Genomic DNA, 26186 nt, shown 5'->3' with positions numbered 1-26186 from the left:
CCGGGATGGCCCTGTAGGCAGCTACATCTGTCCAAGACACCGTTCTGTGGGGGAGGTAGAATTTTTTTACTGTTAGTTTCCTTTGCCTGTGTGTTTGTAGCGTTACTAGTCTCTTCTTTTTTTTTTTTCTCTCTGTGTAAATATAAACTTTCTTCCTTGGTAAGCCCAGGTTTTTCATGTTTTTTCTCCTTTTGCCTCCCCTTTTTGGGGGGGTTGGAAATCTGCGCAGGCTCGGTGGACACCTGACGTTCAGCCAAAGTAAACAACTACAAATTTTGCTCCATTGGCTGGGAAAACTGCCAAGGGAAGATTGCCTCATCTATTTGTTTTGCTAACCTGGGAACATGTAACAAAAACATGGCAATTCACTCAGTTCGAGTGGATATTCCTGTAATTTTACTAACAGTTTTGATAGGATGTGGGACTTATCCCTTAAAAGACACAGAAGGGAAAGAAATCAATTTTTTTTCTCTTCTTAATTTTGACATAGAGTGCCTGATAATGAAAGCACCCCCAATCCTTACTAATCCTTACTTGAGTTGTCTGACTATATTGCTGCTCATAACCAATGCTCTTAAAACATTATAGGGAATGGGGAAGGTAGTGTTGTTTTTGTTGCCTTGTGCCAGGACAAAATCAACTTCGAGAGAGAATTAACTGGCATGTTTTCTAAAGGGGACAGTTCCCGGGTGGCAAGGGATGTGGATGAATTTAGACAGGTTCTTAGGGCATCTAACACCCCCTGTTGCCTGGGACTTCACACCAGAACAAGCGTTCAACCCCAACAAACTAATACATCATTTAATGGAAGGCTGCCTTGCCTACCCTGATGGAAACCAGCAACTTCTCACCCTGTACTGGGGACTGGCCTGTGCCTACCGAGCTGCTCTTCAATACTCTAAAAAGACTTCAACTGAGGCAGGAACCCAAACCACGACATCTGAAGTCAGTATTGTCCCTGTAGTGAAAAGGAAGACATGGGTAAGGAGATCTTCAGGACCTACAGGCCTATCTCCACGATTAGTAAGGGAGGTAGGGGACAGATTAACGGAAGTAACAATGGGACAAGAACAGGAGGCAAGGCAAAGAGCCAGTTCACAAAGAGTCAGTTCCTCACTACAGGAAGGTTGATCAATCAGAGGAGAAGTCAGACAGGTAAATGAAGTCATCCCACTGTCGAGTGCCACTGTGCCAGACATGTTGGAGCTCCAGTACAAACTGGAGTCCAAGGCAGCAAAGTGGTATGCCACCACTGATATTGCAAATGTGTTCTTCTCCATCTCCTTAGCAGCACAGTGCAGGCCACAGTTTGCTTTCACGTGGAGGGGGATGCAGTACACCTGGAACCAACTGCCCCAGGGGTGGAAACACAGGCCCTCCATTTGCCATGAGCTGATTCAGGCTACACTAGAGAAGGGTAAGGCTCCAGAACACATACAATATATTGATGACATTACTGTGTGGGGGCACACAGCAGAGAAGTCCTTGAAAAAGGAAAGGAAATTATCCAGATTCTCCTCAAAGCCGGTTTCGCCATCAAAAAGGGTAAGGTCAAGGGACCTGCCAAAGCAATCCATTTCCTAGGGGTGAAATGGCAAGATGGACATCATCAGATTTCAACAGAAGTCATCAACAAGATCATACTGATGGCTCCACCAGCAAACAAAAAGGAAACACAAGCTTTGCCGGGGGCCATAGGTTTTTGGAGGATGCACATTCCTGAATACAATCGAATTGTGAGTCCTCTTTACTTAGTGACCTGTAAGAAGAATGATTTCCAATGGGGTCCCGAACAACAGCAAGTCTTTAAACAGATTAAACAGGAGATTGCACATGCCGTGGCACTTGGACCAGTCAGGACAGAACCAAATGTGAAAAATGTACTTTATTCCATAGCTGGGGATAATGGTCCATCCTGGGAGAATGTGGTAGTTTAGTCTAGGCCTTCCTTGGTGACCAGTCTGTAACCAAGGAAGTGCCCAGATTTACTCGGTGTTCCCTATGATTTTTACGTAAGCTGAGGTATAAGAAGAAAGGAGGAAAGGCCTTTGGCCCTCTTTCCTTCCGGTGGCTTTGGGGGTGTGGGTTTTCCCTGCTGTTGAGTCTGTCGTGTTGGGGAGTGAGGCCTGGTAAGGCCTTGCGGACCTTGGGAGACGAAGGTTGCCAGCAGTCGTTTCAGTGTGACTTTCTGTTGTCCCAAGGAGAGTAGTAAGATATTCTTTTGCTAATTCTTTTAGTTGCTAGATCTTGGGCTATTGATCGTGTATATTTTATTTTGATTTTGTTCCTTTTTTTTCCTTCCCCCTTCCCTTTCCCTTTTCCTTTTGAAATTGTATATATATTTCAATTGTATGTAACTGTAATATAAGTGTAAATATAAATATATATATATATATATATATATATTGCTTTAGCTGCCTCTCTCTCGTTTCAGTTCTCTTGGGTTTTTTTTCCCTCTTCTCCCTTGGGTTGGGGGGGTAGTTCTTGTGGTGAGGTTTGAAGACTTGGCAGGGAGCCAGCTTCAAACCACATCAGATAAGTATAGATATGGGGAGGCCTGGCGGGTTGACCATATCACACTGCCACAGATCCACCAAGGTAAATGCTATGTTCTCACCATGGTGGAAGCAACCACTGGATGGTCAGAGACTTATCCGGTGCCTCACGCAACTGCCCAAAATACCATTCTGTGTCTTGAAAAGCAAGTACTGTGGCGACTTGGCACCCCAGAGCGCATTGAGTCAGACAATGGGACTCATTTCAAAACCAGTTTAGTTTCTACTTGGGCCAGGGAACATGGCATTGAATGGATGTATCATATCCCGTATCATGCACCAGCCGCTGGAAAAGTTGAGTGATGCAATGGATTGCTGAAAACTACTTCGAAGGCATAGGGTGGGGGGACTTTCAAAAATTGGGATCAGCATCTAGGAAAGGCTACTTGGCTAGTCAACGCTAGAAGCTCCGTCAATCAAGCCAGCCCTGCCCAAAAAGAGTCCCTTCACACTGTCCAGTAATTCACTTGAGAGGTATGTTAGGTAAAGCAGTTTGGGTTAACCCTCCCTTGAGCAAAGGCAAACCCATCTGTGGGATTGTCTTTACTCAAGGACCTGGATACACTTGGTGGATAATGAGAGAAGACGGGGAAACCCAATGTGTGCCTTAAGGAGATTTAACCTTAGGAAAAAAATAATTTGTATTCTGAGTTGTATGTTGCAGGAAAAGTCATCAGATGAGGAACACCCAAACTAAGGTGATGCTGGTGTTCAATGATGAGACCACCATAGAAGACAAGACCTGTACAAGTGCAGGATATAGGCGAATAATGGGATATGGGTGAGATGTAAAATTGTATGGAATAAGGGGTGGAGATTGTAGTGGGTTTGTGTAGTTAAATAACACTTCCTCTTTCCAGGAGGAACAGGATATTCCATATCATGTTACATCAGTCCAACTATAAGAGGGAAGGGAGAATTAGCTTGGCCCTTCTTTCTTCCGGGATGGCCCTGTAGGCAGCTGCATCTGTCCAAGATGCCATTCCGTGGGGGAGGTAGAATTTTTTACTGTTTCCTTTGCCTGTGTGTTTGCAGTGTTACTAGTATCTTCTTTTTTTTTTTTTTTTGTCCTTGTAAATATAAACTTTCTTCCTTGGTAAGCCCAGGTTTTTCATGGTTTTTTTCCTTTCTTCTCCCCTTTTTTTGGAGGGGGGGGGAATCTGTGCTGGCTTGGTGGACACCTGGCATTCAGTCAAAGTAAACAACTACAACAACCATCCCATGACTGATTACACATCCACCAGGATTTCAAAATTGTTGAAGAAAAAAAAAGAGTGAGCTGGGAATATCTCAGTGAGAATGCTTGTAGTAGATATGTATTTTTAAGGTTATATCAGTTATTGATAGGGATGATGATAGGGAGGAAACAAATGTGTTGCTATTTTATTGCAGACAAAGTCAAAGAATGTACATTCTGCTAATTACAGGAGTATTTAACTGTTCTCATGGTTGTGACAGATTTGCACACCTCTGCCTACAGCATGATCACAAAATGTTCATAAGAAGAAGCTTTATACAATGACTCAGCTGCAGATCTCAGTCTTGATTCTGCAAGTGAGGGGATACTTCACTGATCATCCCTCCTCAAAGAATCCCCCAAAAGTCTGGCTCAGATATGTTGCCAAAGTAAGGACATCCCAGAGTAAGGCCATGTCACACTTCGGAGAGTGTGTATTGTACTGTGGCACAGAGGACATTCCTGGAGAGGTTCAAAATTATGCCAGATAACTTAGGCTGTAGAGTGGCACAAATCAGAAGAGTTTAATGTTACCTCTTCTTGCAGTCTTCTGACTTGTCTGCAAATTCTGTGCTGTGCATATCACAAAACCGCAGCCCCAGTACCAAGATTTATCAAAACTGTTTATTTGCAAGTTGGAGTCAGGATCCTGATCTAAATTAATCAAATACAATAGTGATACTCGAGGTTATTTAATATGTTCTGTGCTGATTTGTTACTTTTAGGATTAGTACAAAAACATTCCACAACAGCATGCAAATGAAGTTAGAGTACCTTGCAGGGAGATATCGTGTCCAGAGGATCTCACCTTTGAATAAAATGAAGGGAAATTTTGCTGTTCAGAGCCCCTCCTCTCCCATTCCCCCACAATAGAAGGAGTGATACCAGAAAGGACAGGAGAGACTGAGCTTAGCAAATAGACAGATGGGTATCAGGCTGACATAAGGCCTGGAATATGCAAGTATTGTTCAGGCAGTCCCAGGGGATTTACAATGGCACATTTTTTGACATTGAGGAAGTTACAGTGACCTCAATGACTTATTTTTAATCTTCATTGCATACATCTCTGCTATGCTGTATTCATATTGTAATTTGAACCAGATCACACCCTTTGGTAAAACAAAGGAGAAAAAAAAAAAAAAAAACAAAACCAAAAAACATGGAACAGGGATGAGAGATTTTGTTCACACTGAATATGTAGCCTTGCTATGTGGTAAAATGTTATGAGCAGATGTTGGTATGAGGAGAAGCAAATCAGGAAGATCAAAATGATTACAACATGGTTGAGAGGCTGAATTTAAGTCTCTTTAATAAAATAAAAGATCATTGGCTGTCAAATAAAAATGGGAGTTTATACAAAACATATGAATACATGAACAAGAAAAATATAGAAAAGTTGAGCTTGAATCAGGATAGATAAATCTTTTAAAATTTATTATCTGGTCCAACAATAAACAAATACTTTACAGTTTGTTGTAAATTTTAAGACTGATAGAAAACTGTTCGTTGATATTCAGACTGGAAAAATACAGCAAACTTGCAGTCTAAGGGATGTGCAATATCCATAGGTTTCAAACCTGAGAGAATAGTTGGAAATATTATTATAACTCTTCAGACTCTGCTTCCAAATCCAAAATCTTTTCAATAACAAAATATTTATGAGACACTTTGAATATTTTTTCATTAATATATTTCTGCATTTAATTCCAAGTGTATTTATATTCTGATTGAATTAACAAAGATGTAAATCCAAAGCAACTCTACTGAAGTCATAGGAAATAAATTAAGGTAATATTGGTTATTAAGCAGGTTGAGACTCAAGCTATTAATACTGTTTAAAATTCTGTGCCTTCCACATACTTCAAGATAGCATGAGGCCTGTTATGTTTCCTCCTCCTTCCTACTCTGTTTTTTCTCACTGTACAGAGAGCAGCAAAATCTGTGTGTTCTTTTCAGGTGACATTCCATATTAAGGGCCAGGTCATGCCATCAATTTTTAAACGCAACTACCCACTGAGATCAATGCAGAGTGCTACTGAAAACTGACAGTAGGGTGTGACCCTATAATGCCAAGAAATACCTCTTTACTTAACTAAAAACCTGGTTCTAGTCACAACAGCCACCTACGAGCATTAAATACTGCATTTGTAGCATTCCAGTGCTGATGTGTTATATCCTACTGTGTTTTCAAATGTGATCATTGCTTATACTTTTCAGCTATCTAAACTTCATTCTAGTTCATAATAATAAGAATAAAAACACCCAACTGCAGCAACACCATAGTTTTAGCATTGAGTAAAGAACTGCTGAGGCTGTAGGTCCAGACCAACATATACATAATGCATACATGCATCCTTGTGCTCTACAAGGCTTTATTGGTCTCTGTAGGATCTCAGGGTAATAGTCATAGAACCACAGAATGGTTTGGGTTAGAAGGGATGTCAAAAATCATCTAGTTGCAACCCCCTGCTGTGGTCAAGGATGCCACTCACTATACCAGGGCCCCATCCAACCTGGCCTTGAACACTTCCAGGAGTGGAGAATCTGCAGCTTTTCTAGGCAACCTATGTAGGTGCTTCAGCACCCTCTGAGAAAATAATTTCTTCCTTTTACCCAATCTAAACCTGCCAAGGATGTGGTTGACCTTCTGGGCTGTGAGTGCACAGACTTCTGTCCTGTCCTTTAATCAAAGATATCCTAAAAGATTGATGTACATCTTTAGCCACACAGTAAATACTGTAATGAGGGCAAACAGGGGTATTCAGAAGTCAGAGCATGAAGCAAATGGATAAGGTCTTTGCAAAACTGAAGTCACCAATTTGTTTTCAGATTTTTACTCACTTCTTTGCAACTGTCATGCGTCCTGCAAAAAATGATGATAGTTTTTTAATGGGAATAATATTCCGGCATAAATTTCCAGATTTTCATGTTCCAGCATAAATGATTTCAGGTGAGGTGAGTATTAGAGAGGTATTACACAAAAAAACAGGTAAAACGTTACAGCTACAACTGTAGCTAGATCATTACAGATAAACTATGCCAGCAACTATTCATCCTCTGCATTTTAAAAACTCATTTTGATTTTACTGAGCCAGTCAAAAGAATTAATGACCTAATATTCATTCCACTCCTCTGCCTTGTCCTCATGTATTTATTTCCACACATAGACCTTACTCTATACAGCTAAAAAAAGTTTTGATTCATTTCCTAGTACAGGCATGTCATTGCCTTTCCATGAAAGAACAGATGAAAAATGTTTGCTTAGGTATTGCTTTAGTATGGAGGGAATGAGCAAGGGAATGTACTCCAGGCATGCATTGAAAGCTTCTAACTCCCATAGTTTAGAAGTACCCTTACAACTGTGACATTTTCAAAAAGGATTTAAAACCAGCTTTTCCAAGGGGCTTAAAGATTGCATTAAGTACAGGATGTGATTTTTAAAAGGGCAGAAACAGATGACATGTAACTTCCAAGTTGCTTTCAAAGGAAGGCTGAGTTATTAAATGCTAAAGTCACCTCTAAAATGTGATTTAGGCTGTTAAATCAGGTAATGGTTTTTGAAAAATTTACCTTCCATTAATAGAAGGATAGGGTTCTGTGTGAAAGAGGAGATTTTTTTTGACACCATTTCATAAGTTCTAACACTTTTTGACATAAGAAGACTTGATCAGGCAACTATAATTTTCAGGGAATTAATAATGGTTTTTGAATCCTCATCTTGCAAAATTCAGCCTTGGGAACTTCTTCCACCAAAGAATGAGTGAAATTCCCTAGAGTTTAGGAACTTCCTACCTTTAGTGAGTGTGAATCTTATCCTGTGAAACACTGGATTAGAAATTTGGGGTCTGCATTGTTGTTTTAAGTATGCAGGGTTGTTAAATGTCTTCATTTTGAAGCAAAAGGAAGTTTGACAATCAGTATAAAAGCTAAATTCTTCCTCTAGCTAATGTCCAAACCTGTTTTACTATAGCTTTTAAAAAACTGAAGTGCAGTTTCTGGTAGAAAATAATTACTTCTGTATCAGATCTAAAATATTTCTGTTCCAATAAGTACAAATGAATTGTCAAAATCCCCTCCTCCTGTGATTACACTGCAGAAAGTACCATGTTCTCACTGTAAAAAGCATTATGGACAGTTATAGGAAAATATGATATCTGTTCCAATTACCTTAAGCATCTTTCATTAAGCCAAGTTCAAACTGCATCATGATGGTGACCTTCATAGTAAAAATACTTACAATACAAAAATGGGGTGGATGGTTGTGGTTTTGGTTTTGGTGGGTTTTTTGGTATATAAAAGACTACAAAAATTCATGTCTTAGATGATGGTATTTCTAAAGCCAACTGCTTCAGGAAAAAAAAAGTATTATTGTCACAGTCAGAGCACAGATCTGCCCCGATTTCTCAGGATGCAAAATACGTGTTTTTACAAAGTATCACAAGTGTTGCTGTCTTTAATGTGACATAAATTGAGGCATGCACATAGGAACAATTGTAGAATTCATTCAGTTTCTGCTGCATATTTTTGATGTTCCATTTATAACCCTGAAAATGACAAACATACCAACAGAAGGATACAAATAACACCATAATAGAAGCTTGTGGAATACATTATGCCAATCAGCTTTCCATACAACACTGCATCAGCTTTGCTTTCTACTTGGTAGCAGAACTCCAGTTTGTAAAATATAAGAGATATTATATCTTCTCTATTGCCTGTGACACTACAAAATACTTCCATCAGTTACTGTTAACGTACTGAAAGTTACCTAAATTACATATCAAGGTCAGAGCTCCACAGTACCACCTAGCTCATAATGCAATTGCATAGTTTGGCTTTTTAAAGCTACACATATTGCAGGACCCAGACACCCGTAATTTACTGTGACATGGAATTAGATGAGGTGCAATCTGACACCACGCAATTACCAACTTGTGATACAGCACTCTGGTTTCAGAGGCCACACAATATGCAACAGGGGAACTGTCTGCAGAATTAGGCCTAAAGCAGATCATATACATAGTAAGGGTATTTCAAAGGAAGACCAAAGCATTCTTTCATTGTATTGTTATTTGTGATATTGGACATCATTCGTCTAGGTTGTTGTTGCCGAAAGTGTGTTTTCAGTAGAAGTGAGTAACTTTAATTACCCTCTCTTGTTCTTGCTTACAACAGGGATGTCATAGCACAGAAAAAAACCAAGCATTCCTATGCTGAGAAGTGCAGGTATTTTGAAGGCTGAAATTTCTTCCTTTTTTAAAAAGCACAGTCTCGAATTTCTGCTTCATTAAAGTGCTAAGAAATTAATCCACTTAGGACACTGGTTGTTCTTCGTTCTCTCTGAATTTTGTGAAGAAGAATCTCACAAAGATGATAAAAAGATCTCTTTTTAATCATTGCTTTTTCCTATGATGTGAATTAAATAATTATATCAGCTTCTGGCCCATATAATAATGTCACCTGCTATATTTATTCTCTGTGGCTGTAATGAGTTTGGAGAACACCTGAAATGTGCACAGCAGTTGGAGAACCTCTGTATCTAAGTTACATCTGTACATTTACACTTGCTGCTGTTCTACATAAAATTCTTCAAGTGGTAGCACAGACAAAAGAAAAGTGTTTTCAGAAAGATTCACTTAGTGTAAAGCAGACTTGATGGGAGGAAGTCTTCCCAAATACCTTTAGCTATCAACTCTATCACATAATCCACTTTTAGAACTAATGAGAAACTAACCTTAGAAAGATAAAGAACATTTTTCGTCTGACTGCACCATAGTCTGCAGTTGAGGGATTGTGCAGTGGTGGCTATCAAGAATGGCACTGCCAGCAATGGGTGAAAGAATCTCAAGTCAGTCAAAATACTTGTAACGTGTAAAAAGGTAGCATTAATATGTTCTTTTGAGGAGTCAGACGTTTCCTAGGCTTCAGAAGAGCACTTGCACACGCGTGCACGCGCGCACGCAAAAATCCTTTTAAACTACCAAGTCTGCTCATTTGAGTAATCGCTCAAAGGTGAGTAAAGGATCATGTCATTGCCCTTTGGGACAAGCTTTCATGAAAAACCTACTGAGTATTTCAATAACATTAACATGTACGGTGTATAAAAAGCCTTCAATATGAGCTTACTTCAATTGCCTGGAAGTTTTTATACTTGCACATGCTGCATAGCTAGACATTTCCCTCTCCTTCTTGCTTCTTCTTATCTTCTACTCCTTTTTCCTGCCATATGCCACTAATGTAACCAGAGGCCATTAGGGCAACTCACTCCCAGGCTCAGATATTGGAAAGTACAGTAAATGATCAAAGCTCAGGGTCAGTGTGAGCACCTGGTTGCCTTTGATCACCATCATTAGTTATGACAAGCAGGAATCCCTCTTGTCCTCTCAGAAAAGTGTTCACGCTGGTGGTGTATTTATTTTGATCTCATACTGAGAATAAAAGTAGCCTTGTGATTAAAACCTGCAGCATTCTGCTGGAAAGCAAAGTTACCTCAAAGTGATGGGGATGGATTGCATGTACCTTAAAAATGAAAAATATAGTATGATGCTTTTAGTCCACAATGTCCTTGTCAAAAAACCTGTTCAGAACAAATATGTCTAGCTGTCTGCAAGGAGGATAAAATGCAAGAGCTTTAAAAAGAAAGAAAATAGACAGCTCAGTCTCTTTTTCAATCCTGTTGTCCTGTTAGCTCATAGTTCTTTTTGTGGTTAGAAACATCTTCTCGTGTTCCTCTAAATTTATTTTTCATAAATGTAAAATAAAATTATACTCCATTACAGACTGATTTTAAATTGGTAATTTCTCCTGAGTTTCATCTGTGATACATTGGCTCATTCCCTGCAGAGTGAGTATGTAATTTTCTTCAAAATGCATTTTGAAAGTCTGGTTATCCTGTGTTTATTCCATGTGAGTGTCTTCATTAGTTTAGATTGCAATCTTTTTGTTTGAATGTAGTCTTGTATCAATTATTTTCATAGGTTAATTGTTACGACAGGAGGAAAGTGGAAATCACTGAGCAACTTTATTTCTGGCTTTTAATTTTAATTTACTCTTTCTTGTTCTGTCTAAAAGGATGGGAAAAAAGTACCTTGTAGTTTTTGACATCCACTTGCTCATTTGAATTTTCTTTCTTTGATCGTAATTTATTTTCCTCTCTCTAATGCTTTATGTTCCAAATTCAATTGTATGCAATTGCATGAAAATAACAAACAGTATGAAAATAGGGAATAGTAGATAATAAGAGGAAAACTCACAACAAGCCTAGGTGGTAAATTAGCCATGAACAATAAAAAAAATTGACTGTTCTGGTCTAGTGATTTTCTATCAGTTGTCTGATATTCTGTGGAATACTTACATGATTTTAGGAACCCACTAAATAGGTGTTCTGAATTAGCTTTTACAATAATCTTCTCTATTCCTCTCTCTCTCTCCTCCCTTCTCTCTCTGCATTTTGGACACACACATGCACATAAACACACATACACATATATGTATATGTCATTGCAGGAAAAAACTAGTCTCCAGACTTAATAATTTCCAAAGAAGCTACCCTTGGTAGACAGGCATATTGTCTTTGCATTCCAGTATCTAATTTTTAATATTTCAGGTGGAGGGTGTTCACCAACATGTTAGTTTCATGAAGAGTTTATCACACCTATGAACAATGTTTCACTGCACTTCCCACTGATAACAAATACCTGTACAACTCTTGACCAGCTCTGAAGGTCAGTTTGAAATTTAGACTCCTAAGCATTCTCTGGTCACCTCCACATTATATTACACAAAATCATCTTTGTGTGAATTAGCAATGGCAGGCCAGTCCAAAAAGTCTGCTCAACCTGCTTTCACATAGACCATTTGTACTTTGGCATTCAGTTCTGCTAAAATTGTGTTGAAAACTGATGTTTACTCTTCATACCCTATTTCTGTACAGTACTTGAAAAGAAATTGTTTGAGTTTCTTCCAATGATAATCAGGTATTCTTTTCTCTTTGTTCTTCCCATGGTATGTGTGGGAAGATGTCAGGGGGTAAAAATTAGAGGAAACTGAAAAGTTATATTCACATCCTAACGGAAGTTATAACAGTACAGACATTATAGGTGATGGCAGTCATTGGCAGTGGATAACATACTTGAATAAAGTGGGAAGACCCATTGAGGGGTCTCCCTTACACTGTTGGCTTAGCAGGACTGTTCAGTGAAAGGTCCCCATAATGAGATGCTGACAGATTGGTTGGGCACAAGAGTCTCAGCTGTCCTGGGGCACTGACAGACAAATCAAACACTAAGGGTCAACAAAATCTCCCCTTTCCATGTGACAGTAAGTTACTATCTACTCTCTTCTTCCTAGCTTATAGCCCCTTTTCTTTTCTACATGGGAATTCCTTATATATAAACTTCATGAAGTAACACGTATTTTCTCAAAGTGAATAGTATTGTTATAAATACATCAAATTTTTATATGTTTTGGATTTGTAAAAGGTAATTTGAATGAAGTTATCTATTTCTGATTTAGCTATTCCTCTATATTGCAGTATGAATCATGACGGAAAGTACCAGGAAGTAAATAGATTTGAATTTAGGAACATTTATAATAACTTAGAGAGATTAGTGGCCTTTATAGATTATCTTAAGCAGTAAGAGGGCTAGAAATACTTACTTCATAATAAATATCACTTTAATCTAGAATATACAACACATTTTACTTCCTCAGAAATTCACTTTCCTCTCATGTTTCTTGGATGTTCTTTGATAGTTCTTACTTGTATTGCAGTGCCACCAAAGGCAGCATAGGTACTGCACAAACACATGTTCATCCTAGGTGAACAAAGACTAAATGGGAAAGATGTATTAAATACCAATATTGAAACAAACATGATTTGGTTACAGCTGCCCCACAACGTGGAGGCAGAGTTGAAACCAGAATCCATCTCAACAGCCCACTACATCACTGCATTTAGCGCTAAATCCCATCATTTACCTAAGTGAGCTGCATTCCCAGTATTGCCAAAGTTGGTCATGTATTTCGGAACACTGTAGGTGGTCTGAATTTGTTAAAAGAATTTTCCCAATGCTTGTCTATATTTTTAATAGGTATGCAGAGCATAAACTAGCGCTCTTTGTTCTTGTAAATGACTGTGCATTTCCTAAACTGCTCTGAAAAAGAACTTGAGAAAAAATGTCTTTTTTTCACAAACTGATCTGCTGCCACTTTAAGCTACACTGCTTTTTTTTTTCATTCTGTGTTGTTTGAGATCTCATTTAGTTGCAAAAACATGAGCCTAATGCCGCAGACATATGGATGTTTAGGGCAGCATGTTATTGACAAATTCTTTAGACTGATGATTTATTTTGTACATCAATGGACAACACTTGTTCTGTCTATGAAGCCTGTTTTCTCAACTCTGCTCATCTGGGAGAGACATGCTGTGCACAAATGGATACATAGTTTGTTTTATCCTATTGAGCCTTCTATGGAGCCATGTATTTCATTCTGATTTATGTCTGGTTTAACTCCTTCAGTCTGTTCTTTGACCTGCAGGTATGCCATTCCAAACTAAATTGCACTTCAATACATAAGTGGTGCTCAAGGAGAAGGGGAATGCTAGGGAGAAGAACTATTCCTTAAACAGTATGCTTGCTGCGAGATTTGAAACATCACTTGAAAACGATGCATTGAGCCCTGTCAATAGCATTTTTAATGCAGATGAACACTAGTGACTTCAAAAGGGCTCAAAATGAAAATGTGCATCAAGTGCCTCTCCTGAATTTGCCCTGCTGATGCCACTAAAGTCAGATCGACTGAATTCAGTAGGATCAAACCACGTACTCTCAGAAAAGTAAAGGTTTACAAAGTTTGCAAAAGCTGTATACTGCTGGCATGCTGAATAGTGTTTTCCATAATCACTGGTATTTATAATCACCTCAAACATTTCGGGTTCAACAGAGGGTGTTTGTCTTGAATTCCAGGAAAACAAAACACAGTCATTTTCTGGAAAGAATCAGCTAATATCATGATAGTGTCTGAAGCAGACGTACTGTATAGTTGCTCTAGCTAAAAGTTAAATGCTACATTCACTTTTTATAATGTATTTAATTTTGGAACTAGGAAAATTTTCTTTTATTTCTTCCGTAGCTATTGGAAGTAGTGAAAAAGAGTAAGGTTCTTGAGTGACATGAGGTCAGATGTGGAAAGTCCTCAGGGATACTTCTTGGGAAGTCTGAAATCATATGATGGCACAAGAGATATCTCACTGCATGGGATGAAGTGAAGTTACCCTTACTGCAAGCATAATTTGACATATTGAATGTGCTATCTTGACAGCTGCCACTATCAATAATTAAATAATATGATTACCAACTTCTCAAGTTACATTGCACAACACTGCTTACTCTACAACCTTTTAGGTAAGTACATGACATAATCCTAGATGGATTTCTTATAAATGGTCTTGCACAATCTGACCTCCTCATGATTCTTCATGTGTGAAGCAGTGTTTTGACTTTGTGCACATTTGTAGGTCTGAAGATAAAAGCTTTGGCTTCAGCTAGAACCCACTTACCTTGGAACTGGGACTTGAGATAAATTCGCTAGCGCATTGCAAAACTTCAGGATTCCTCCTGGGATACATCCTGGGACGACTCCTGCAACCAACACAGTGAAAAGAAGAGAATGTTGATGAAAAAGTAAAGTAAATTAAAGTCGTTCCAGAAATATTTGTGTAAGTACAGGAAATAGTGAGATCACAGCATACCTTATTGATGCAAATCAGAAGCATGATTTATTCTGATTACAATCTTGGTAATTCCAAGAACAGGGGATTATTTTTAAAAGTAATTTTTACAAGTGTCTTTAAATGCAAAGTGTTACTTTCAGATTTTTGTGGATTTTTTTATTGTTAATGTGTTTTCTGCTCTATGATATTATTAATTTATGAAATGAAAACAAGTGACTCATCAAAATACAAAAGTGTTTTAGCTCCAAAAATTTCCATATTTTAAAACCTTTCAGCTATTTCTGTTCTTGTTTCTGTAGTAGTGGATCTTGTGAAAAATATCATTTTTACTGCTGATTCAAAGATCTCACCTTGCAACTGAAATTGTTGTCTAGCCGGTTGAACAAAAAAGACTTAATTTAGTTAAAAATTCAATCATAAATGTGAAATCTGTGATTTACCTCAGGCACTCTTTTATGGTGGGATTTATGGTACATAATTCTGGAAAGTAGGATATCCACAGCTCTCATCAGTTCTACATATCTAAACTAGCCTTTACAGTGGGACTGTAAATTCACTGTCTTCTAAAACGGGCAAAATCCATTAAACTTTAGTGGATTCTTTCCCCCTACGTTGACAGTATGCAGAACCTGTAGCTTGGTGCAGTTGATTGACTTTTAGATTGTTCAAAATAAATGAAAAGTTCCCAGCACCAAAAAGGCATCTCTGAGACTTTGCAAGGGAATAGGATAAAGATCTGATTACAGGACCAAGACCTAGAGATTATCATGACAATATCTTTCTGCTATTTTTGTGACAACTATTGTACAAAATTATGAAGTGACAGAAACAGAGGTCATTCTGTCAGAATCTTAAAATGTGCAAGCTGAAGGCCCTATTTGTTGTTCTTTTCAGCTGTCCTTTTAGGACCAGCTCACTTTACAGTGCATTTCTCTTTTTATGAGAAGGTGTCAGCTGCGAAAGGTGGTCTTAGATAGATACCAGTGCTTGTACTTCAGAGAACATTGGAGACATGCATACATGAACACATGTCTATAGTTATATATGTGTGTTTATATACAAAATCAATATACAGATGGAAGATATGAGATGAAAAATAGTATAAAAAATTAAGTTTTCACCGATATTTCTACAAATAATTTTTTATAGTAAGTTTATAAAATTCTGATGCATTCAGTGATTTGAATGAAGACCTTGATTTCCACAGAGGCAGAGGGCAAGAAACACATCATGACTGAATAGTGAATAAGTTATGATTATTGTACCCCCACAATTAAATTTATGGTGAATATCTTGCTCAACTCTATTATGTTTTCCACATGTAAAAATTATGAAATATTTTACAAAAAATCATTTTCCTATTTTTAAATTGGTTATATCTGCACAACTCCAAGATAAAGAAGGTTTTATCATATATTAGAAAGCCGAATTCAAACCAAAATACACTTTTAAAACTATAATGATAAAAACTATAATTTTTGTCTTTTTCTTTTAATAATTGACTTACTGATTTTCACTGATTTTCACAAAATTTCACAATAAATTAATTTAATCCTAGTAAATTCAAATACTTTCAAGCAGTTTTATAAAAAAATTAAATCATGTTTTCCTTTGGTTTAACATTCTGGCTATATTTGATATTTCATCCTTCTAGATTTCACCTGAAAATTTGGAATGACTGAAAAATTGACCCTGTGAAAGCTGATCAGTGCTTTCTGGTTGATTCTTATTAATAAGATGTTCTGCTTCCTAAGAAAATATTTATAAAGACACAGTGATTTGCATGCATTGATATACCATATTTTTTTAAGAGGCATGGTTAATGTGTATAATTTTTGTATTTAAAGGCATAACATTTTGAAAAGGACTAATTATATCCTGCATTTTCACTTGATGACAGAGTATCAACAATTTTAAGTGACAAGCAGTTTGTAGAAGAAGCTTTGCCACTTTTAAATGTCAGTTAAAAATAAAATCAATCTCTTTCAGACTGTGGATTTCAGGAAGCCATGAAGGATTGGTGCTAAAAACCACTGAAAGAATAACTATTCATTTGAAGCTATGCAAAAAAAGAATTTGAAAATGTTCAGGTACAGTGAGTTATACTAAAACCTCAGTAAATGTTGCTTCAAAATGTCACTGCAGCATGTCGCTTTTGAGGCAGTGGACAGTAGCAGATCCTGACGACCCATGGAGTATTAGATATTGAATTTTTAATGATGCTCAGTGTATTATTCTGTTCTTATTATTCACTCAGCATCTATAATATCAGTACAGACCTTGATATATCAGTACATTCTTGTTTTTCTACTCAACACTTCCTACCTTAGAAATTTTCTGTCACAGAGTAATTTACCTAACATTACATGAACTATTTTTACTTAGGCAAACCCATTCAACAAGAAATACATGTTTTGTAAATCTTAATGTTGGTCTATTTATCTCAGACTGAATATTACTTTGGAAATAGTGTGGCTTTATTCATAATAAAAACATAAGAACCCCATGCTTGTGCTTTGGCTTTATGACTTGGATATCTTGCAGCAGATGGCTGCAGATGCTAGTATTTGGACAGCTGAATTATGAAGTGATGATATTTTTTTGCCACTTAATCTGTCTCTCTGTCACCCTCTTTCTCTCCCTCTTTCTCTCTTTTCCTATTTCTACCTCTCTACACCTCACATTTACTGTTAAATAAAAATTCATACTATTGACTTAGCCGTGTGGTCTCATTTGCACCTTAATTTGGGCAGAGGCATCTCTCTAATAATTTTAAAGAACCTGATCATAACATGTCCCTATTCCACAATCATTATATTTTCTTCTAAGAAGTTTTCAGGAGTTCTGACAACATTTTTGATGCAGCCCAGGATACTGTTGGCTTTCTGACCTGTAAGTGCACATTGTCGGCTCATGTCCAGCCTCACAAGTGGAAAATATGAGGAAATATGCACCCTCATAGCAAAGAAGGACAAAAACATTCTGGATTACATTAGGAAAACCATTGCTAGCAGGTCAACAAGGTGATCTTTCCCTGCTACTTATCTCTTGTGAGACGCATCTGAAGTGCAGGGTCCCATTCTGAGCTCCCCAGTACAAGACAGATAGGAATGTAGTGGAAAGAATCCAGCAAAGGGCCACAAAGGTGATAAAGGGATTAGAGCATCTTTTGTGGAGATAAGGCAGTGAGAGTGGGGATGATTCAGTATGGAAGAAAACTCAGGAGGATCAATAAGTATAAAGTTGTGATAGGAGCAAATTGTTGTGCCCGGTGGCAGGACAAGTGGTGATGCATACAAGTTAAAAAACAGGGAATTCCATCTGAATATAAGAAAAAACTTTTTTGATATGAATTTAATCAAACACTGGAAAAAGTCTCCCAGACAGACTTTGGAGGCAACAAATGTAGATGACCCTGCTTGAATAGGAGGTTTAATCTAGATGATCTCAAACTGTCCCTTTCCACCTTAACTATTCTGAGAAATGGGGCTTTATAGCTTTCTGAGAAAAAATCTGCTATGCCACAAACCTGCCATTAGCCAGGACTGTTTTATAATCTGAAAGTCATGGATAGCCACGTTTGGATCTTTAAAAATGTATTTTGGCCATTCCAGTTAAATTAATGTCAAATATTATGCTCTGCCAGGGGAAGTTTAGGTTGGATATTAGGAAGAAATTTTTTACAGAGAGAGTAATCAGACATTGGAATGGGCTGCCCAGGGAGGTGGTGGATTCTCCATCCCTGGAGGTTTTTAAGATGAGACTAGATGTGGCACTTAGTGCCATGGTTTGGTAACCACAGCGGTGTTGGATCAAAGGTTAAACTTGATGATCTTTTCCAACCCAGTTGATTCTATGATTCTATGATTTCTAAATATGATTTCCAAATATGATTTCTAAACCTGAATTTTAAAAGAGATTCATAACAAATGATAAAATTAAAAACAAATTCAAAAGTTATTTAAAAGACCAAGTACAAAGATAATTCTTAATATTGAAACAAGAACAAACTGTATATAGCAAAGCCCTACTATGAAAAAATCTCCAAACCTATTTTTGACACTCTCAAGGCCAAAATTCAATTTTGTTTCCAGTAGGCAGTCTTCTAAAATGGACTTTCCTGATATATCTTCCTGTCTTTGATATAAAATATGGAATTATTTTCTGGGGAGTGTAGTGAAAGACAGAAAAGTAAGGAGTATATTAAAAGTTTGTTTCATGGTGCATTAATTTTCCAGAACTGGAAAGACTGAAAGGTTTGTAGAACATCCAAGTTGTATAGTTGTGGAATTTAATTTTGTTAATAAGATTTGTAGCATTCAGCCTTTTTCTATGATGTTCAAAGTATTCCTCCTCATTTTTCTATCTTAGAAAAAAAGGTCCCTAGAAATAGAAAACAAAATCCTGGTTCTTTTGAGATGAGAGACAAAGCACCCGAAGGGGGTAGGATTTCACCTAGAAGTTACTACATTCAATTTGATTATCTCTTCAGCTAGTACATGAATTGTGCTTAGAAGTGGAAAGCTTTCAGTCCACTTTCACTCTGGGCATAGATCCACTGAAACTCAGGAAGTTACATGAGGAATATGCTTAGTATTTTCTTTGAGAAGGGAGGAAGAATATTACTATAGAGATTTTAGCAGGCCTATATATGTATATAATTTCTGTAATGTTTTAAAATAAAGAAAAATTTCTATAAGGTTAGTAGGAGATTAGATCACCTGAACTGGAAGTATATGCTGGCAAGAAAGTTTTGCTTGCCAGCCTTGAGAATGTACTGCACTGAAACTGCACTAAAGATATGCAATTGGTAGCGGTGATAGTGGGGTGTTAGCTGATTTTATTTTCCTTATGGATGAAGCTTTTTGTCTTTTAAAAAACCCCGCAAACTTACATAAAAATATTTTTATCATAATACATTAGGTTTAAAATGTAACATCTGCATGAACATATAAGTGTACACACCTGGTTATTTGGCTCTCATTTAGTATATGCAGAATTCAAACTGAAATTTAATTCTGTATATTAATCTTTACTGCTCATACATGGTGCTGTGCACTTGCTCAAAAAACTCACTGAGAAAGGCTTAATCTCATAAGTTTCACACTTAACATAGAAATCCCTTCTCAAAGACCTCTGAGAAACTGTGCAGTAAGGATAGGTAGAGCACTGCTTATTACAGTCTAACTCTTTGGGACATTTGTTAAAGGCATTTTCTTATGAGCATTTTTTCTCTCTTAACTAAATAGACTAGGCATTGGTTTTCCCAGCTCTTCCTAAAGCATTTAAGTAACTTTTTGAGATATGCATTCTGAAATGAAGATATTGATTTTACCTTCATAATAATGAGATGAAAATTTTTCTGTTTCATGATGCAGTAATACAACTTACTTAAACCATTTTTAAAGGCAATGTAGGATTGTTCTTTCACAGTTTCTGATTTTTTTAAGCTGATAAATCTTAGCAACTGGGAAAATTAATATGTGATTAAAAATTATATTTTCTCATTTTAGTTATCTTTAAAGACAGTAAGGAAACAGTAGAAAGTATGATCATAGTATGATGTATAATACTGCTTGGATGCTTTTGTCTTCTATTTCTTTTTGTTGTTTCTATGTATTATTACATTTCTATACTTGATGGGTTCACAGCAAAGGTAAGGATTGTTAATAATCAGAGAAAACATCTGAGGGCATGAAACTTATTCCTATCACTGTTTGCAAAGTCAGCACTGCTCCATTACAGTTTGTTCCAACTGTAAACTGAAGGCAGTCATAAGGACCCTTAGTAACAATATAAAAACTTGAGATGATGAACAGTTTACCATGCTCTTCAGAAAACTGCTTCAAAGATTTATTACACTTATAACCTTTATTGTGAGCAGTTGTCACTTTATTTGCAGTTTAAATCTGTTTGTTTCCTCTTCCAGGATTAGGACTTATCTCTGCTTCCTACACATCTACTTTTAGGAAATGTCTTCCTGGTATTTGCTTGCTGATCTCAAGGTTACTTTTAAACCTTGCCTTTTATAAAATCACTGGCCTAAAATAAAGTGAAAATAAAAAATAATCACATTTTTAATTGCAGTAGCAGTTTCCAAAAGCTACATCCTGGCAAAATGTAATAAAATACTTAAATTAATAAAGCACTTTTAAAAAGTCCTTAATACAGAATCATTGAGTATCCATGTTTCAAAAACTTTTTTTGGCACTTTGTAGGGAAAAAGATAAATAAACCATACTTAATTTACTCTGTGCCTTTAGTTGAGAACTAGGGGAAAGTCTAGATGGTTCTTCTCTATTTTTAAAGCATAAAAAGATTTAAAGTAGAATGCCTGATTGGCTCTAAAATATGTTATATAGGGCATTCAGGAATGATAAAATTTAGAGCCTAAACTGCTGATAAAATTATGTAACTACTTTATCATTTAACAATTATTCCTGTTTATATATAAATATTCCTGTTTATATTCCTGGATGTGTGAACAGAGAGGTGAAAGCATAAATATAAAGAAGGGCTGCTATGATTCACATTTAAAAACAAGCACCTTGTAAGCTGGGAGGGGAAAAAAGTAAGCATGAGAAATCTAGTCCTAGTTTTTCTAGGATTATGCTGTAATTGGGATAGAAATGAAAACTATTTTTAATTTTGCACTGCAAATCTCGAAGTACATTCACTTGCTCCAATTTAACCCTTCTGTATTCATTCTTGCTTATTTATCTATGCAGTAGCTGCATTGAAAACATTTGCCAAGGAAAAGGACACTTTACCAGCTAAACAGATGAGTCATTTTGACGTTTAAGATATTAAAATGATAAAGAATGTTTCTATGCATTATCAAAATCTGTTGACTCTGTAAATAGCTGAACACTTTGAGAGAATGTGTTTTCTACTGTGATTTCCGCTAAATTGAATTGCACCTTGATAAATCACAGGACTCAAGATTTGAAACTTCCTATTTTAAAACTCAGAGAGTGAAAATTAGGAAGATTGACAGTTTGTCCCCTCAAATTTTTTATTACCTGCTCTGGGGTAACTGTATAGCAGAGCTCTTTTTTTTTTTACCCCCCAATGGTACTGCAAGCACTCCAACTTTCTGACAGGAAGTGCAAACTCAAGCCCAGACTACACTTTCCTTGTCATTTCTACTGCTTCTTTTATATTTCTTGCTTTCATATGTAAATAGTGATGGGTTATACTGGTGATAAACTTCTACTCTCAGTGTTGTTTAGCATTTCATTTCTTTCTGTTTCCCATTTTTAAATCCCTTTTCTCCCATTTCCTTAATTATAAGAATAGTGGAGAGTGAACTCTTCATATTAAAGTTCCTTTTTTGCCTTGGGTTCCTCCCCTCAGTCCCATTTTCTGTATTTATTGCTAAGGAAACCAGAACTTAACAAAAACCCTGTTTCAGATAATTTTCATCAGGAATAAGATATAATGAAAACCAGGTAAACAATAAAGTGATACAGACAAAAGATTCACTTCTTGTTTCCAGTAAAAGAAGTATGTTGTTTGAACTTCAGAAACTTCTACAGTTAATGAACATCACACAATTTGTCAGAAATTTATAGGAAGCAGCAATATCCTTTTCCAGTGTTATACAACTAGAATGCACCTATTCTGTTTAACTAAAAAAAATGAATAAATAGGTACTATCTAACGAATATTGGGGTATTTTGATTTCTTGAAGGAATGGAAGAAGACAGATTTCTTTTGTTATCATCTAGTACAGTAAATTCTCTTACTTTGTACTAGTGTTACTCCATGAGGCTTCAGCGTCAACCTCATTCCATGAACTTTTCTTCAGATAGATTCTCTTTTTTGAGCTACGAACCTGTGCATTACAAAAAGAGAAAGAAAATGAAAGTCAGAAATTGAAATTGAAAAAAAAGTTTAAAAAAGGTGTAAAGACTAACATCACATGATAGATGAAGTTGTAACTCTAAACATGATGTCATTGTCAAAAGACAATGCTGCTTTTGAATTTAGAAACCATTTTTGAGATAAAGTGAAAAGTTGTGACTGGAGAAAAACTTAATTCTGTTCCTGCATTTACAATATTTTGTCCTCACAACCAGGAATTCCTATTAAAAAAAAAAAATCCAAAAAGAGACAACAAATACTATGCAACTTCAGCATAGCAGTGTGTGGCTTTAAGAGAGACAGCAGAATCAACTGTATTGCTCAATCTTTTCACTCTCAAACTATAATAGATTTTCGCAGGCAAGTTATAGATTCACTTTGTGCAGAAATGTCTTATATAAGGAGAAGTTTTGAAAATTCATTAAGGGCTGTAAAGCTCTGGAAGGAAATGTAATCTATATCAATGGATAAAACAAGTTGGTGACCATCCTTCGATCCTGAGGGCAAAGGTCAGAACCTGGCATGTGTCCTCACAGGTTAGCCCACTCTCAAACAACTCTGAAGCCTTTTCCAGATTTCTCATCTGAATATCCTACACGCAATGATAAGTGGAGTCGGGTCAACATTAGCTTTCAAAAGTATATTTAATTAAATAAGGTCATTGACATTTGTGATCACTAAATAAATTCTTTGAGGTATATTATCTGGGTAGTTATTAATCATATTTTGAATCAAATAAATGAGCTCTGAGACAGGATCTTTCGTTTTGAGTTGTTATGTGCAACTCCCCTATAAACAGCAGTTCATTAAAGTAGGTCATTAGCATCTTCTATTGCAGTGAGCATGTGCACATTATGTTACACAGATCATGTACTAGTTGTGTGCTAACACATTATCTAAAACAGAGTTTTTGAGTATGTGACTAATTTGCAGAACAGAAAATGAGACTTTTCCTTTCACAAGTTCATCCTTGCAAAATGCTTGTTTGTTTCATTAGGGTATAGGTCCATGGGAAGAAAGACAAAAAAGGAATCCTACAAATGCTTTTTGTAACTTAATCTCTCAGGATTAGGTGTTCATAGAGTAGGATTTGAAGATTTGCTCTTGGTTCAGGTCGCTACACTGTCATGTAAATCAATTCTGCTGCCATCATTACTTTCAAGGGAAACCAAGAGAGACTAATCTCAAGGAGTTTCAAAACTCCAAATCCTGAAATCAGTATTCGATTTTTATTCAAGTTCCTGCTTGTCTCACTTCTGCTACCTTTATAGGGAACACATAGGGCAAGCCCCTTCCTTTGGAGACAAGAAGAGCTTTTGGCTTGGCTTTTGCTGAAGACCCTGAATTTAACACCTGAAGGCAGGCTGAAGGCAGTTTAATCAACATCAAAACTATCTCAGGCGATAAAAGAGTTAGTTTCATTTAACACCTTTATTCAATATTTTTTTAAAAAACTCTCTTCAGGGTATGACTATTGAAGCAACAGATCATGAAACAGAGGTATCTTAACCAAATCAAATTTTTTTGCCAAAATTCAGTAAGACAGTAATCTACATCCTCCTACATCCCTTACAAAAATCTGCTTTGTTGCTTAGGTCCAAACCTTGAAATACTTGCTAAAAAAAGCCCTATCCTACAACTACACAAAATAAATGAATCTTTCTTTAGCCCTCAGCTCTTATGGGAATTTCCTTTGGTTTGAAACCTCATGTTGTAGGTTTACCTCATATACCAAAGTGCAGTGTGATCTCTGTGCTGCAACCTGCTTCCCTAATAGCTTCAGCAATACCCTCCTGACATTTTTACTCATAGGACATGCAGTCTTCTCTTTCACTGGCTGCATACAACAGTCAATGCATGCTTTCCACGAGGGAGAAAACCTTTCTTCTAAACTCCTGTAGTAATTTCCTCTAACATTTCAAGAACTACTTTGATCCTGTGACATACAATTATTTGCCTTTTCCATAAAATGGTTTCTTACCTGCTGGAGCTCATCCAATGTGCCGTGACTTTCCCAGATGTAAGTGTAAATCTTTCACACTGTTAACATTCCCTCCTGCAGTAACACTTTTCTACCTCAGTATTCCTTTGAATTCCAATTAGGATGTCACGATTCTGATTTCAGATGTTAAACCAGAAACAATTTATTATACTGTCTCTTTTCAGTCAGATAAATGTGTATCTATTTGTTTTCATATAATTTCAGTTTGTCAATAATCCAAACATCCAAATCAATATCAACTATGATTTCTTGACAGATCTTGTCTAATCTTACCCACAATATAACTCAGTGATGATAATTTTGAAGATTCTGAGCCTTTTAATGTTGAGGGAGGACAAATTACTCTAAATGCTAATAGTTCAATAAATGTATAAAAAATATAGAATATTTAAAATAAGACAAAGATTTTGCTTTTTATTGGCATTTTAGCAAAGACTTTTAAGTCCACCATGATAGTAAAATGTTACGTGCAGAGACTTAGAGAAAGTGAGTATATCTAAGCTCTCAGTAAAACTATGGGAAAATTTCTCTTACTTCACTGAAAACACTGTAGAGGAAGTGTAGGGCAACTTAGGTCTGAAATGTCCATGTTCCATTCTTATGTCTCAGTGCACACTTTGTACAATACAAATAATGCAGTTTTCATATCTTTGGAATAAGAAGACCCATTACTGGACACAAATTACTAGCATTTGAAAGTGTTATACGGGACTTGATTTTCAACCACATCTCTGATTTGTTTTTTCAAGATATATGAGGAAAAAAAAAGCCTGAAAGGTAATTCAGAGGTTTGAAGAGAAAACAACAAATATCACGTATCTTTTCACCACACATAATGTATCTGGAGGAAAGAATAAGCAGTTGCTTAAAAAGATATTCTTTCCTTCATCAGTTTAGCAGATGTTTTCAGATGTTTCATATCAAGAGAGAATAACTTTTTTATCAATTGAATATCAAGGTATAATCTCTCAAGCCTTAAATGCAATTGAACTGCTTGAGCTGAAGCAGTGTCTGAGATTAAGTATGTGTGTCAAAATCTCAGGAATTCTGAAATTCTCTTTTCTGCCATTTATATTTTGTGTGAATGTGGATGCTTTGCTTTACTTTTCTGTATCTCAGCTCCCCACAGTTCCACTCCATGATAAATGCAATTATCTCTGGATGGAAGTATTGAATATCATTATAATGACCTTTCATGTGAGCTTGACATGTTTTTAACAAGTAGCATTTTGAATACTTAAACTCCTAGATGGATCCAGGTGGAGATGAAGCGGACGGGAAGAATTTTTGTTCCAATATGGTTTTTTTTCCTTTTAAATCTTATCCTTAGTTCAACAGTAAAAACAATAAATTTCAACCTTTGTAACTACAAAGAAAGTCAGGATTTTTCTTTTTCCTTTCTGAAACTGGAATATGTCTGTTTCAAGTAAAAAAAAAAAAAAAACAAAAAGAAAAATGTGTTAGTTCTTCTGAATTTAATTTTCCTTGAAGTGCTACTTCATCACTTCTTTCTGCAAGACAGATTTTTACCAACTTTTTTCCCATACATTTGGTCAAATAACATGTTCACATTATTCTTGATTTTTAAGCATATCTGAGCCTGTGTGTCCCAGTATTGTTAGATAAAATACAGTAGGAAGGAGGGGTTGGGGAGGACATCCCATTTAGAATGGGATGGAATGAACACAAGGGATAACTGCTCATGTATAAACTTATACCTATGCAAAATTTGCTTTTTCTGTTTCAAGCCCGAAGCAAAGCTGGTGCAGTCCTTTGTCCTACACATCGGTT

General features: G+C 36.5%; 1 long non-coding RNA gene across 2 annotated transcripts; it reads left to right on the top strand.

Moving 5' to 3' along the window:
• LOC108501663 lies at positions 1 to 26186 on the top strand. 2 transcript variants are annotated; one of them, XR_001876257.1, is made up of 5 exons: positions 1 to 55; positions 13927 to 14198; positions 14312 to 14512; positions 16517 to 16617; positions 26144 to 26186. It is a non-coding gene; the product is annotated as an uncharacterized LOC108501663 (long non-coding RNA). The 2 variants fall into 2 exon arrangements; XR_001876256.1 differs by lacking the exon at positions 26144 to 26186 and having other exon boundaries at positions 16517 to 17175.

This window comes from Lepidothrix coronata, unplaced genomic scaffold (assembly GCF_001604755.1).
Source record: "Lepidothrix coronata isolate B3197 unplaced genomic scaffold, Lepidothrix_coronata-1.0 Scaffold4, whole genome shotgun sequence".
Lineage (NCBI taxonomy): Eukaryota > Metazoa > Chordata > Aves > Passeriformes > Pipridae > Lepidothrix > Lepidothrix coronata.
This window is presented reverse-complemented; position numbering and strand designations above follow the sequence as displayed.